Source organism: Balaenoptera acutorostrata, chromosome 10 (assembly GCF_949987535.1).
Source record: "Balaenoptera acutorostrata chromosome 10, mBalAcu1.1, whole genome shotgun sequence".
NCBI lineage: Eukaryota > Metazoa > Chordata > Mammalia > Artiodactyla > Balaenopteridae > Balaenoptera > Balaenoptera acutorostrata.
Window position 1 is genome coordinate 53,995,803 of NC_080073.1, and position 15,396 is coordinate 54,011,198.

The 15,396-nt window shown below is 42.4% G+C and overlaps 1 non-coding gene across 1 annotated transcript; it reads right to left on the minus strand.

Annotated features, from left to right (window-relative positions):
* Window positions 1-231: 231 nt before the first annotated feature.
* LOC114239057 (U6 spliceosomal RNA) lies at window positions 232-336 on the minus strand. Its single transcript, XR_003624256.1, has one exon. It is a non-coding gene; the product is annotated as a U6 spliceosomal RNA (small nuclear RNA).
* Between the last annotated feature and the right edge of the window lie 15,060 nt (window positions 337-15,396).

Here is a 15,396-nt window from a genome sequence, read left to right on the forward strand (position 1 = left end):
TCATTCATGCATTCATTCATCCATTTATGTACTTCTCAAATGTATATTTATTTATTTTGGGTAGGGATTCATTTTCCTACCCCCACAGCTTTATTGAGATATAATTGACATGTAACATTGTGTAAATTAAGGTGTACAATGTGCTGATTTGATACACGTATATATTTAGAAATGATCACCTCACCTATTACCATTTTTTGGTGTGTCGAGAACATTTAAGATCTACTCTTTAAAAAGATGGAACGCCTCAGGAATTTGTGTGTCATCCTTGCGCGGGGGCCATGCTATGTTTTGACATCTTTCCAGTTTTAGTACATGTGCTGCTGAAGCGAGCTCTAAGAAATATTCGTTGAGAATCTATCGTGTACCAGGTAACATGTTAGGTTCTGAGGAACCTTGATGGGCTCACATTCTAATGAGGGAATGGGGCCGGGGGAAGAGACAGGTAAATATATAATTACAGCAACAGTCAAAAAGTTTCATGACATACTGTTGGTAAAGCTGTACTATCACCTACTGGTGAGAACAGAAATTAGGAAAGGACATTTGGCAATATTTATCAAAATTGCAAGTGTGCATATCTGTGGACCCAGCGATTCCACTTCAGGGAGCCTATCTGAAGGAAATAATGGTGCCAAATATCATAAGCACACGATTATTTATTGCAGCATTATTTGTAATACAAAAGATTGGAGGCAACCAAAATGTCCCTAGATTTTGGTACCTCCCTGTAATGGAATGTCACAGAGCTCTCTAAAAGATTGAAGCTGGATACAGAAAGATCTCCAAAATATGCTAAAGTGCAGGCATGGACCAGTGTAAAAGCGTTTGTGTAAAAAAGGAGGGAAGGTAAGAACATACCTAAGTATATATACATCGAATATCCCAGGAAGCATACTGAAGGAATTGTTATTAGTAGCCTCTGTGGAGGAGGACTAGGTGTCTATAGGATAGGGTTATATATTCTTTTACCTTTCAAATTACCACTTGTGTGAACATATTGCTTTTCAAAAAATAAAAAAAAGTTTAAACTTTTAAAAAGGAAATAGTTACATTGAATGAGCCAAGTACAAATGGAAGTATGTGTAAAGTGCTCTTGGGATGCCAAGTAGATTTGTGTATTATAATTATAAGACATCTGATGCGGAGAGTTGGCGTCAGAATAGGTAACTTTTGTTTTTTTTTTTAAAGGGATAAGTACATTTTTAATTTATTTATTTATTATTTATTTATTATTTATTTTTGGCCGTGTTGGGTCTTCGTTTCTGTGCGAGGGCTTTCTCCAGTTGCGGCAAGCCGGGGCCACTCTTCATCGCGGTGCGTGGGCCTCTCATTACCGCGGCCTCTCCTGTTCGGAGCACAGGCTCCAGAGGCGCAGGCTCAGTAGCTGTGGCTCACGGGCCCAGCCGCTCCGCGGCATGCGGGATCTTCCCAGACCAGGGCCCGAACCCGTGTTCCCTGCATTGGCAGGCAGACTCCCAACCACTGCGCCACCAGGGAAGCCCGTAACTTTTAATATTTTTAGAATCCTGTGCTTCTGTGATGATAAGAGGAGACATTAGAGGATGGTTGAATTCCTTTCAAATGCCAGAATTCTGTGATTCAATGGTTTTAAGAAATTGAAGGAGCAGAGGTTTGTGTATACGTGTGTGGGGGAAGGGAGAGCTTTAATAATTAAATGCTAGGAGTGCACCCAGTAACCGTCCCATCAACCAGGAAAGACAGTTAATCTATGCACATCTTCTTCAGGGCGCAGAGGGAAGCAGGCCTGCTTCCTGTGCTGATAGGCGTGGTTCCTCCTGCTAGCTGCTCAGGTACTGCTGTGCCTCTTTAAATCAAACCCAGGCGAGTAAATTTAGTACCAGAAGTGGGAGGCTTCTGCATAACTAAAGATTTTCCCTTTGTTTTCTTGATCTATATGTTTCTCTGAGCACACCAGCTATTTTGTTAGCCTCCCACTGTGGGAAAGATGCAACTTTGTGACTTTGGCAGTTGTCAAGGAGATTTGGAGGAAAAAACTTAGCCAAGATTTATTAGGTGATTTATCTCAGTTTTTAATAAACCAGGGAAGAAATGTTACGAGCCAAGGAGCGGCACTGGGAAAAACAAGCCAAGGCCAGAGACAAAAATAACCCACAGAAAAGATGCTTTGCCTGCAGCAAAAAGGATGCCAGGATGACCGCCAGCCCAGACGCCTTCGGGAGGCTTGGCCTCCCCCAGTAGAGGTTCCCAAGCTGTCTGGGAAGGCTCCCCTCTTGAACAAGGGAGCCAGGGATCCTTTGTTCCCAGGGCAGGAACAAGGGGCAGGCCCAGTGGATCTGCAACACACATACTGACCTAAATCACCGGAGTTCATCCATGGCTGGGCTTCTGGGTACCACAGTCTCTTCTGGTTTCTTGCAGAGGTTTGTGACCTCCATGTGGTCAGATGTGCTAGGTGTTTTTTATCCCAATCTGAAAGGCTGAGTTATGCACAAGTCATCCTTAACACTTTTCCATTTTAATCCCTCAGGCTTCCTAGAAAGGCCGTGGGGCCGTTCCTCCAGGGAAAGGGAGTCCCATTCATTGCCAGGTCCCTAGGACACCTCCTGGGTGAGCAGGAATCACGAGTGTCTGCTGTACACTTAAGATGGTTCCCAATGAAGGACTCATCCTCCCCTCAGTCAGGTGGAAGGACTCCAGGTTCCCAAGTTCAGATGTCATCGAGAAGGGCATATCCTGGGGAGGCCTGATGGTCAGCTGCCCCCCCGCCCCCACTCTGCCCTCTGCCCCTGAATTTCAGAGTGACGATGAATCTGCTTCTTGCCAGACTCGGTCTTCCACCTAGTGGAACAACTAACTAAACTATCCTCCACCACATGCCTTAAACATTTTTTTTGATTGTGCTAAGATGTATATAACATGAAATCAACCTTTTAACCATTTTTAAGTCTACAGTCCATTAGGTACATTCACATCATTGTGCAACCATCACCACCATCCAGAAATTTTCATCTTTCCAAACTGGAACTCTGTGTCCCTTAAACAATAACTGCCTACCCACCTCCCCAAGCCCCTGGCAACCACCATTCTACTTTCTGCCTTTATGAATTAGACTACTCTGGGTACCTCATTTGAGTGGGATCATACAGTACTATCCTTTTGTAACTGGCTCCTTCACTTAGCACGATGTTTTTAATGTTCATCCATGCTGTCCTGCCTCCCATCCCCTCTTTAGTTTTTGTTCCCATCCCCACAGGCTCTGCTCTCTTCTCCCCTTCCAAATTAGGAGTTTGGGATTAACGTATACACACCACTATATATAAAATAGATAAACAACAAGGACTTACTGTATAGCACAGGGAACTATATTCAATATCTTATAATAACCTATAAAGAAAAGAACCTGCAAAAGAATATATATATATATATATATATATATATATATATATCTGAATCACTCTGCTGTACACCTGAAACTAACGCAATATTGCAAACCAACTATACTTCAATTTAAAAAATAAAATAAAATAAAACCGGTACCTTTGCATGAACTGATTTTAAGGTCACATCCTGACAGAAATTATGATAAGAGTATCAAGAAAGACGCAAGGAAACAGTAAAAGAAAGAGACCAGGAGACGAGAGGAAGGTATTCACAGGGCGCCTCCTGACTTAATTGAAACCTGGTGCCCTTGGAAGCATACATCCCCCACAGCCCTTTCTTTTAGGGTGGGGGGTGGGTAGCTCCCCTCCTCCAGACTGTTCCTTCCCCAGCTTTGGGGAACTGTCCGGGGTCCTGCATTATGGAACAGCAGAATCAGAGCAGTGGGGTGGCAGGAGCTTCACAAATATCAATGCATTTCCTGACGTCTTTACGTGAAAACAGCACGAGGGCTGGGGGAGCAGCAGAAGCAAGCCGCTTGCCTGTGTGGAGGGGACACGCATTACCTCGTTAATATCTTTTTATTTTTTAACATCTTTATTGGAGTATAATTGCTTGACAATGTTGTACTCGTTTCTGCTGTATAACAAAGTGAATCAGCTATATGTATACATATATCCCCATATCACCTCCCTCTTGTGGTTCCCTCCCACCCTCCCTATCCCACCCCTCTAGGTGGTCACAAAGCACCGAGCTGATCTCCCTGTGCTATGCAGCTGCTTCCCACAAGCTATCGGTTTTACGTTTGGTAGTGTAGATATGTCAGTGCTACTCTCTCACTTCGTCCCAGCTTACCCTTCCCCCTCCCTGTGTCCTCAAGTCCATTCTCTACGTCTGCGTCTTTATTCCTGTCCTGACCCTTGGCTCATCAGAACCATTTTTTTTTTAGATTCCATATATATGCGTTAGCATACGGTACTTGTTTTTCTCTTTCTGACTTACTTCACTCTGTATGACAGACTCTAGGTCCATCCACCTCACTACAAATAACTCAATTTCGTTTCTTTTTATGGCTGAGTAATATTCCATTGTATATATGGGTCACATTTTCTTTATCCATTCATCTGTCGATAGACACTTAGGTTGCTTCCATGTCCTGGCTATTGTAAATAGAGCTGCAATGAACTTGTGGTATATGACTCTTTTTGAATTATGGTTTTCTCAAGGTATATGCCCAGTAGTGGGATTGCTGGGTCATATGGTAGTTCTATTTTTAGTTTTTTAAGGAACCTCCATAGTGGCTGTATCAATTTACATTCCCACCAACAGTGCAAGAGGGTTCCCTTTTCTCCACACCCTCTCCAGCATTTATTGTTTGTAGATTTTTTGATAATGGTCATTCTGATTGATGTGAGGTGATACCTCATTGTAGTTTTGATTTGCATTTCTCTAATGATTAGTGATGTTGAGCATCCTTTCATGTGTTCGTTGGCAATCTGTATATCTTCTTTGGAGAAATGTCTATTTAGGTCTTCTGCCCATTTTTGGATTGGGTTGTTTGTTTTTTTGATATTGAGCTGCATGAGCTGCTTGTACATTTTGGAGATTAATCCTTTGTTAGTTGCTTCATTTACAAAAGTTTTCTCTCATTCTGAGGGTTGTCTTTTCGTCTTGTTTATGGTTTCCTTTGCTGTGCAAAAGCTTTTAAGTTTCACTAGGTCCCATTTGTTTATTTTTGTTCTTATTTCCATTTCTCTAGGAGGTGGGATGAAAAGGATCTTGCTGTGATTTATGTCATAGCCTGTTCTGCCTATGTTTTCCTCTAAGAGTTTTATAGTGTCTGGCCTTAGATTTAGGTCTTTAATCCATTTTGAGTTTACTTTTGTCTATGGTGTTAAGGAGTGTTCTAATTTCATTCTTTTACATGTAGCTGTCCAGTTTTCCCAACACCACTTATTGAAGAGGCTGTCTTTTCTCCATTGTATATTCTTGCCTCCTTTATCAAAGATAAGGTGACCATATGTGCATGGGTTTATCTCTGGGCTTTCTATCCTGTTCCATTGATCTATGTTTCTGTTTTTGTGCCAGTACCAAACTATCTTGATTACTGTAGCTTTGTAGTATAGTCTGAAGTCCGGGAGCCTGATCCCTCCAGCTCTGCTTTTCTTTCTCAAGATTGCATTGGCTATTCAGGGTCTTTTGTGTTTCCATACAAATTGTGAAATTTTTTGTTCTAGTTCTGTGAAAAATGCCATTAGTAGTTTGATAGGGGTTGCACTGAATCTGTAGATTGCTTTGGATAGTATAGTCATTTTCACAATGTTGATTCTTCCAATCCAAGAACATGGTATATCTCTCCATCTGTTTGTATCACCTTTAATTTCTTTCATCAGTATCTTATAGTTTTCTGCATACAGGTCTTTTGTCTCCTTAGGTAGGTTTATTCCTAGGTAATTTTTTCTTTTTGTTGCAATGGTAAATGAGAGTGTTTCCTTAATTTCTCTTTCAGATTTTTCATCATTAGTGTATAGGAATGCAAGAGAGTTCTGTGCAATAATTTTGTATCCTGCTACTCTAGCAAATTCATTGATTAGCTCTAGTAGTTTTCTGTTCGCATCTTTAGGATTCTCTATGCATAGTATCATGTCATATGCAAACAGTGACAGTTTTACTTCTTCTTTTCTGATTTGGATTCCTTTTATTTCTTTTTTTTTTTTTTTTTTTTTTTAATGAGGATCTTGAATCAGATGCGTATGTTTGATTGATTGATTGATTGATTGATTTTGGCTGTGTTGGGTCTTCGTTTCTGTGCGAGGGCTTTCTCCAGTTGTGGCAAGCGGGGGCCACTCTTCATCGCGATGCGCGGGCCTCTCTCCTTGCGGAGCACAGGCTCCAGACGCGCAGGCTCAGCAGTTGTGGCTCACGGGCCCAGCCGCTCTGCGGCATGTGGGATCTTCCCAGGCCAGGGCTCGAACCCGTGTCCCCTGCATTAGCAGGCAGATTCTCAACCACTGCGCCACCAGGGAAGCCCCCTTTTATTTCTTTTTCTTCTCTGATTGCTGTGGCTAAAACTTCCGAAACTATGTTGAATAATAGTGGTGAGAGTGGGCAACCTTGTCTTGTTCCTGATCTTAGAGGAAATGGTTTCAGTTTTTTACCATTGAAAATGATGTTGGCTGTTGGTTTGTCATATATGGCCTTTATCGTGTTGAGGTAGGTTCCCTCTATGCCTACTTTTTGGAGAGTTTTTATCATAAATGGGTGTTGAATTTTGTCAAAAGTTTTTCTGCATCTATTGAGAATATTATATGATTTTTATCCTTCAGTTTGTTAATGTGGTGTATCACATTGATTGATTTGTGTATATTGAAGAATCCTTGCATTCCTGGGATAAACCTCACTTGATCATGGTGTATGATCCTTTTAATGTGCTGTTGGATTCTGTTTGCTAGTATTTTGTTGAGGATTTTTGCATCTATGTTCATCAGTGATATTGGCCTGTAGTTTTCTTTTTTTGTGACATCTTTGTCTAGTTTTGGTATCAGGGTGATGGTGGCCTCGTAGAATGAGTTTGGGAGTGTTCCTCCCTCTGCTATATTTTGGAAGAGTTTGAGAAAGATAGGTGTTAACTCTTCTCTAAATGTTTGATAGAATTCACCTATGAAGCCATCTAGTCCTGGGCTTTTGTTTGTTGGAAGATTTTTAATCACAGTCTCAATTTCAATGCTTGTGATTGGTCTGTTTATATTTTCTATTTCTTCCTGGTTCAGTCTTGGAAGGTTGTGCTTTTCTACGAATTTGTCCATTTCTTCCAGGATGTCCATTTTATTAGCATATAGTTGCTTGTAGTAATCTCTCATGAATCTTTGTATTTCTGCAGTGTCAGTTGTTACTTCTCCTTTTTCATTTCTAATTCTATTGATTTGAGTCTTCTCCCTTTTTTTCTTGCTGAGTCTGGCTAATGGTTTATCAATTTTGTTTATCTTCTCAAAGAACCAGCTTTTAGTTTTATTCATCTTTGCTATTGTTTTCTCCATTTCTTTTTCATTTATTTCTGATCTGCTCTTTATGATTTCTTTCCTTCTGCTAACTTCGGGGTATTTTTGTTCTTCTGTCTCTAATTGTTTTAGGTGTAAGGTTAGGTTGTTTATTTGAGATTTTTCTTTTTTCTTGAAGCACCTCTTTAATCTCTTGTTTTCCCTCCTATCAGTCATGTGAGGGCTGATACATCTGGAAACCCATTGGTGAAAACCCCACAGGTTGTTAATCAGGTGAACTGGCTGGGAGATAACTGTTAACCAGAGCTGGCTCCAGTGAGGAGCAACCCAGTTTTATGTGGAGAGTCGGACTCTGATTTTTCTGTTATTGTACTTAACGTGATTGGCCATTATTTCTAAGAAAAGGGAACTGCCGGCAGCCTCTGTGTGGGATTTCTCTGGAAGGGCTCCTGCAGCTTACATTCAGCCCTTCCTTTTGTCAGGTCATTTATGATGGGTTGGATTGGACACTTACAAACAAATAAGTTCTTTCCTACTTGATTCATCAAACAGTCTCTTGTTGGTTGTTGTTTTTTATTGGCACTCTCAGTCTTAGCTACTGAGTATTGAAATATTGTTATTGCAGTTGAAATAGCTGAGTTCGACGCCAGTGTTTATAGGGCTCCTGTGTTCTTGTTGTGTTTTGGTGAGGGATGGGTGGAGGGGCAGCTAGTTCTTCCTTCACTGCCCTCCTAGAGGAAGAATGCCCAAGAGCAGACTCCAGGGTGGTCCAGGAAGGTGAGGAAATCAAGGAGGAGGAAATAGTCGGGTGGTCAAAATGGGCTTTGGTGTTTGACTCAACCTCTATTGATTGGCACATTCTGAAAGCGGTCTCAAGAAAGGGAGGAAGAAAAAGAACCTGACAGAAGAGTTGCTGAATTCTAGGGTGTTGTTTGAGGCCAGCTTGTCCGTCTGCATTTTGCTCCCTGCTTGACCTGCTTCACCACCCCACCTCTGGGAAAGGGATCTTCCCTCCCCTTGGGAGTCTCTTTCCATAAAAAGGTCCTTGTGATCTGGAAATGCTCATTTTGCCTCACCTGGTTCCCCAATGCTGTGTGCAAGCCCTTATTTTTATCATTTCCGTATGAAGTGGAGAAAAGCCAGTCACCACCCTCAGTGGATGTACTCAGCCCCCATCAATCTAGAAAATGAACCTTCCTTCATGTCTTCTCCAAGCTTACCAAAAAGCCAGTTTCTTTACTGAGGGCTGGCACCCTTTGCCCACAACTACCTGTGAGATCTAGTTGGTTAAATGCACAGGTTTTGTGTTTGCCAAACCTCCGAGACGAGGGCGTGTTGTGTTAGTAATCTTTTAATCCAGGGATAGGGAGAGGGTCTGCTGTGAAGGAATAGGGGTGGGACAGTTTAGGGGATCCGAATGAATGGGGAATGAAGTGCTGAAGAGTGCAGGGCCTGAAGCTGGGCTGCCTGGTGGGAATTCCAGTTCTGCTTCGTGTTGGCTGGTTGACCTTGAGTCAGGTTCTGTTCTGTAAAATAGATTTTAACAGAACCTCCTTTCTAGAGCTTTGCAATAAGATTACAGATTATACCATGTAAATGGCTTAACACAGCACCTGGGCTATGGGCCACTTAATTAATGTTGGCTATTATTATCATTATCATCATCATCATCTTTATCATTATCTCTCATTTGCTAGACTGTGAGCTGCTTGAAGACAGGGACTAGATTTACCTGTGCAAAGGAGGACTCTGCGAGAGTTTGTTGAATGAATGAACAAAGGTTGCTAGTGACAGTCTTTCCTTTCTACCTATTCTTTTTTTTTAACTTTTAAAAATTTATTTATTTTTAAATTAAAAAAAATTTAAGTATGGTTGATTTACAATGTTTCAGGTGTACAGCAAAGTGATTCAGTTGTACACATATACATATATTTCATTATACTATATTATATTATATTATATTAATATTCTTTTTCAGATTCTTTTCCACTATATGTTATTACAAGATATTGAATATATTTTCCTGTGCTATACAGTAGGTCCTTGTTGTTTATCTATTTTATTTATAGTAGTTTGTACCTGTTAATCCCCAGCCTATTCTTTTAGGACTGATTCTTGAGGTTTCCTTTTATTTTATTTTTTTCCCCTTCAATCTCAAAGACAGTAAAATAGTAAATGTTATTTTGGGGAGAAAGGAAGACAAAAATGCTCACTCCCAATCTCACCAAACTAATCATGTTTCTCAGTTTTTTCTGTTTCTATCTGGTCCTTCTTATAGTATTGGGTTGGCCAAAAAGTTCGTTTGGGTTTTTCTGTAAGATGTTATGGAAAAACCTGAACGAACTTTTTGGCCAACCCAGGAGATTATTGTTTAAAAGTATTTACTCCCTAACCTCCACTTCCATGGGGAGAAGTATGCTTCCCTGCTCAGGTGATGTTGGACTTGGCCGTGTGACTTACTTTGGTCTCATGGGGTGTGAAGTGCACTTTCTTATGCCCTTATTTTGCTCAGCCACATGATTTACTTTGTTTTTGTTTTGGCTGCGTGAGGTGGCATGTGGGATTTTAGTTTCCTGACCAGGGATCAAACCCCTGACCCCTTCAGTGGCAGCATGGAGTCTTACTCACTGGACAGCCAGTGAAGTCCCTGATTTACTTTGACAGTGGGATGTGATGATGTGAACAGAGGCTTAAAGTGCACTTGTGCAGTTGGACTTGCCCTCTTGTACCACTGTCATTGCCACAGGAAGAGCTCCCCTCAGCTGGTGTTTCCCCTTCAGCCTGAGCCCCAGGACAGACGTGCGGAGCAGACCTGAGTCCAACCTGCATCAGGGACATAAGCCCAGCTGGACCGCAGCAAAGCTGCCCAGGTAAGCCCAGTCTGAAAACATAGATCCATAGCTAAGTAGCAGACATATGATGAATAAGTGCTTGTTGTTTGTTATGCAGCAATAACTGACTGATACACTTATACAATGTGAACATATTTTGACATAGGCACAACCAGAACAAATTATGTATTTCACTTTAATTCACTATATATTGTATGATAGTTGGATTTCTCTGTTGCCATACAGTTTTAATAATTTTCAACTAGCATCACAATGCTTTATCAGATTCATCTAGAAAATAATAAAATAGTAATACTGACTCATATCTTGGGGACTTCATGTGTGAGAGTTACAGTGTCTTGTATACATATAATCCTTTCAACAATCCTAGGAGGTAAGCCTGACTCACCATTCTATCATCTCAGAGCTAGAGGTAGTGTGACATACACTGAAGAATATGGACTCTGGAGTGAGGCTGCCTGGGTTCAAATCCTGGCTCTGCCAATTCTTAGCTGTGTGACCTTGGGAAAAATCACTTAACCTCTTATGGCTCAGTTTCCTCAACTGTAAGGATGATCATAATAATACAACCTACCTTACAGAGTTGTAGTTGTAAAATTTAAATGAGTTAATATACCTAAACATTTAGACTAGTGCCCAGCCTATAGAATTTGTGTTAGTTATCATGAGAGTTGAGGACACTGAATTTCAGAGACATTAGTAAATTATAGTAAATCAACTGTGTTACCTAGCTAGGGTACTTTAATGATTCCCACATATTGAGCAAGTATTGGGATTTTCAGGGGTTTTTTTCCTGGAAATTATAAAATAAAGATGCACAGAAAAATAAGTTGCCTTGGCAGATGTTGTTGGTGAACCGTTAAGCACCGTCCAGGGAGACAGGGACTCTTGGCTAACAGACGTTGGGTATTAAGGTTTCACTCTAAGTCCAATCTTAGGCAGAGAGAGAAATTAGGCGTCAGGGAGTTTAATACTTGACTCAGAGTCACATGGTAGTAAGAGGCAGGGAAAGGACAACTTGGGTTTTCTGACTCCAACCCCGGAGTTTTTTCATGGCACCAGGCAGTTTCTCTAAAAACAATAATTGTTCATTTAAAGACAGAGGGAGCGATCCATTGAAGATTAATTTTGCTGGGTAGCAGGGTGACCCACTTAAAGCTTAGCTAGGGTTTTATTTTTCACTGCTCTAGCAAGACACGCTAAATATTTCCCTGGCTTGTGTTTGGGTTAGAGAATAAAAGGTGAGGAAGGGAAATTATTCCTCCCCCATTATGAATAAAGAGACTTCTCTCTCCCCTGGACTCTTTTTTTTTTTTTTTAATACAAATTGACTTTTTTTTTTTTTAATTAATTAATTTATTTATTTATTTTTGGCTGCGTTGGGTCTTCGTTTCTGTGCGAGGGCTTTCTCCAGTTGCGGCAAGTGGGGGCCACTCTTCATCGCGGTGCGCGGGCCTCTCACTGTCGCGGCCTCTCTTGTTGCGGAGCACAGGCTCCAGACACGCAGGCTCAGCAATTGTGGCTCACGGGCCCAGTTGCTCCGCGGCATGTGGGATCCTCCCAGACCAGGGCTCGAACCCGTGTCCCCTGCATTGGCAGGCAGATTCTCAACCACTGTGCCACCAAGGAAGCCCCTCTCCCCTGGACTCTTGAAGGGCGTCTGGTCTCTCCTTTGATGTTACCATCCTCTATTGTTTTGAAAGCAGAAAGCCAACAAAGTTCATATTCCAGGGTCAAAGAGGTGAAGCTGCCTGGGGTTTCTTGGTTTTGAGGGTCTGAATCCTTCCATCACTACCCCAGTGTCCTACTGAACAGAAGGGGAGTGGAGGAGATCTTTAATACTTGCAGTGTTGAAAAGGGAGATGATGGATGCCAGGTATGTGGCTGTGGATCCGTATGAGAGGAAAATGGAATAAACAGCTGTTTTGCTTGGCAAGCGATGGGCTCCTGACCCATTTCTGACTTGGTTCCCCTGGCTGAAGCCATGGTAGAAACAGCTCTTGCAGGAGTGAAAAGGCCAAGGCCCTGGATGCTAAGCGAGAGGCATCTGGAGCTGGCCTTGCAGTAGAGAGAGTGGAGGCATCCTCCCTGCCAGGACAGTGGATGCCGTGCTTGAAGCTGGACTGAGCCTAGGGTTGGCATCACCACCCATGATCCAGAAGCACTGTTGTCCCTGGAGCACCAAAAGGACACAGTGAGAAGCAAAGACAGCAGTGGTAACAGATGGCAGGGTGGCCCCCGATGCTCACCCAGTCGGTGGGGAAGTTGGGCTGACTCTTTTCTCCTAAGATTTGTGATTCTGAGATTTGCATTTCCTGTAGTCGTTCCTGGGGAGGCAGGTTTCCCAGCAGGAAGATAACCAGCATCACTTCCAATATGGCAGTGGGGGCAGGGATGGGGAGGGTGGCAAGAGCTTGGGTTTCTTTTCTTTTTTTTTTTTTTAAAGTATGTTATTGGTATTACAGTTAAGTTTTTTTCTGTTGGTTTTTTTAAAATTTTTATTTATTTATTTATGGCTGTGTTGGGTCTTCATTTCTGTGCGAGGGCTTTCTCTATTTGTGGCAAGTGGGGGCCACTCTTCATCGTGGTGCGCGGGCATCTCACTATCGCGGCCTCTCTTGCTGCGGAGCACAGGCTCCAGACGCGTAGGCTCAGTAATTGTGGCTCACGGGCCTAGTTGCTCCGCGTCATGTGGGATCTTCCCAGACCAGGGCTCGAACCCATGTCCCCTGCATTGGCAGGCAGATTCTCAACCACTGCGCCACCAGGGAAGCCCCGAGCTTGGGTTTCTTTTGATTTGACTTGAAGACACAGAGAGAGGGGAACATCTTTGCACCGGGGTGTTGTGAAGCTCTCCAAACCAGGTAGTCATAGCTCCTAGGAGTTAAGAGAACATTAGCAATGTTCTTGTTTTTCAGAAGGAAAAAAATCAAGCATGCCTTCTTCTGATTGAGCCATAGTATTTCCTCAACACACCCAGGAAAGCAATGGCAAAGGAGATGAAATTTTAAGTGTGAATTGTTTTTATATTCAGATGAAAACTACCAAACGTGGTTCATATTACAAAATATTAAAAAAAAAAACAAAACCATACAGAATATTTAATGACATGGAAAGATGTTCCCAACATAGGACCCAATGAAAAAGCAAGTTCATTACCGGGATGTTCAGTGTGATCTCCTTTTGCAACACTAGACAGATAGACCTCTGCAGAGGAAAAAGTCTGAAAGATGTATTCCAACACTCTCCCTGCGCTTATTCTTTGATGCAATAATGGGTGCTTTTTATTTCTCCACTCTGCTTGTCTGCACTGTTTGAGTATTTTTATGATAAACAGGTATTGCCTTTGTAATAAGAAAAAAGTGCAACATAGGTTTTTATTTTTAAAAACTGAGCGCAAATCTAAACAACAACAAAAACCCTGCCGCCTTTGTGTTCAGGATGGCGGACATGGTAGAGCTCTTTCATCTAACAGGGGTGTAGATGTCAGGACTGGAAGATAATGACTCAAAGCCGGTGGAAACGTGGCCTGTGGAACAAGTTTCAAACAGGAAAGTGCTTGTGGGTGACCTCTGAGGTCAGCTGCGGAGCTTACTACAGAGTCCACAAAAAGAGAAAGAGAATCCAAAAGGGCGTGGGGTAGGGTCGGTTGTGTGGGCGTGTCCCAGTTTAAACAAAGTGGCTTTGATGTGCGTTCCAGTGGGCTGGCACAGGAATGCAGGGCCCTGCTTTCTCCTGCAGCCATTAGAGAGTCATAAACATCCATCTCCAAAGGGAAGATGATCAGCTTCATATCAGCCACAAAGGAAAGATTTACAGGTAATTTCCCCCTCCTAGTACAGCAGTGTGATTAAGCATATGCTTGGAAGGATGGTTTTTTTTTCCCTCTTTCCTACACTGTAGAGATGTTTTGTTTTTCTCTCATTCCCGGTGATGTTTATAATGACTTTTGTAGACACAGACTGATATTCGGTGCTTACAATGTGCTTTCCTCACATCTGTCAGGAGAGTGAGGCATATGGACTCTACTGTTCCCCACTCTGAGATGATGGGGAGCTGCTAAGGTGCAGGGTTCTGGGCTGTGCTGGAGATCTGCTGGCCCTAAATTCCTGCAGACCCCACAGTGCCTCCTCCCAGGCCCAGCCCAGATGGCCCTAGGGAGGGGTGGACTATGTGGGGGGGGGGGAGGGAATACACCCAGCCCCGTATTTTGGATCAATTAGCTAAGGGAATGCCTTGGGAGGGGATGGGGTTCATTTTAAGTCCAACCCCCTTGAAAGCCCTTTTATTAAGACAACAGCAGTGGGGTGCCAAGACCTTGAGCTGAAGTCAAACATTTGTTGGTTCAGATCCACACCCTGCCGTAGACTGGTTGTGTGACCGTAGAAGGTGTAAGAAGTTTCCTGGAAACTTCACTTTATTTTTAATTGAAGTGCAGTGGATTTATAATGTTGTGTTAGTTTTGAAACTGCAGAAATGTGTCTCGGGGGGCTCCGAGGAGCTCCGGTTCTTTATGTCTCAGCTCAGAAAGAATTCAGTGAGAGGCAAAATGATAGATAAGAAGTGATTTATTACAATAGAACACTTGTGAGGTTTATAAGCAAGCAGGCAAGGGAATGCCACGCTGAGAACTTAGTGAGCTACAGTTTTATAATCAAAGGAAAAGTGGGGAGGGGAAGAAGACCACCTTCCTCCTCATTCTTGAGTAGATGTCAAGCTTCCATCACCAGCTCCTCCTCCATGTCAGGCGGGGGAGTTTTTTGTCCCTACATGGTCAAGCTGGGACTGTCATGGTGCAATGGAAATGAGCAAAAAGGCAGTGACATATACTAAAATATGGTAAATCATCTCAGGTTTTAGTATAATGTTACATTTTCCTTATATTTTTGTTTTTCATGTGTGCAGAGGAGCATGTCCTAGGAATGATTAACTTACTGAACTCACTTGGCAGGGTATGGGTCTCATTCCACCATTGTTTTATTGTTTGCGGGCATGTCTCATGCTTCTGTTGCATGGATTTTTTGCTAAGCAAGCCTACTTGGTTTTGTGGTTAAGTAAAACCTGCTTTCTTGAGTGATCATTAACTTACGGGGGTCTCCCATACTTTTTTCTCTACTTACAATCCCCTAGTGGGATTAACTATTTAATCACCTACTTTTTCAGATTCTTTTGCATTGTAGGTT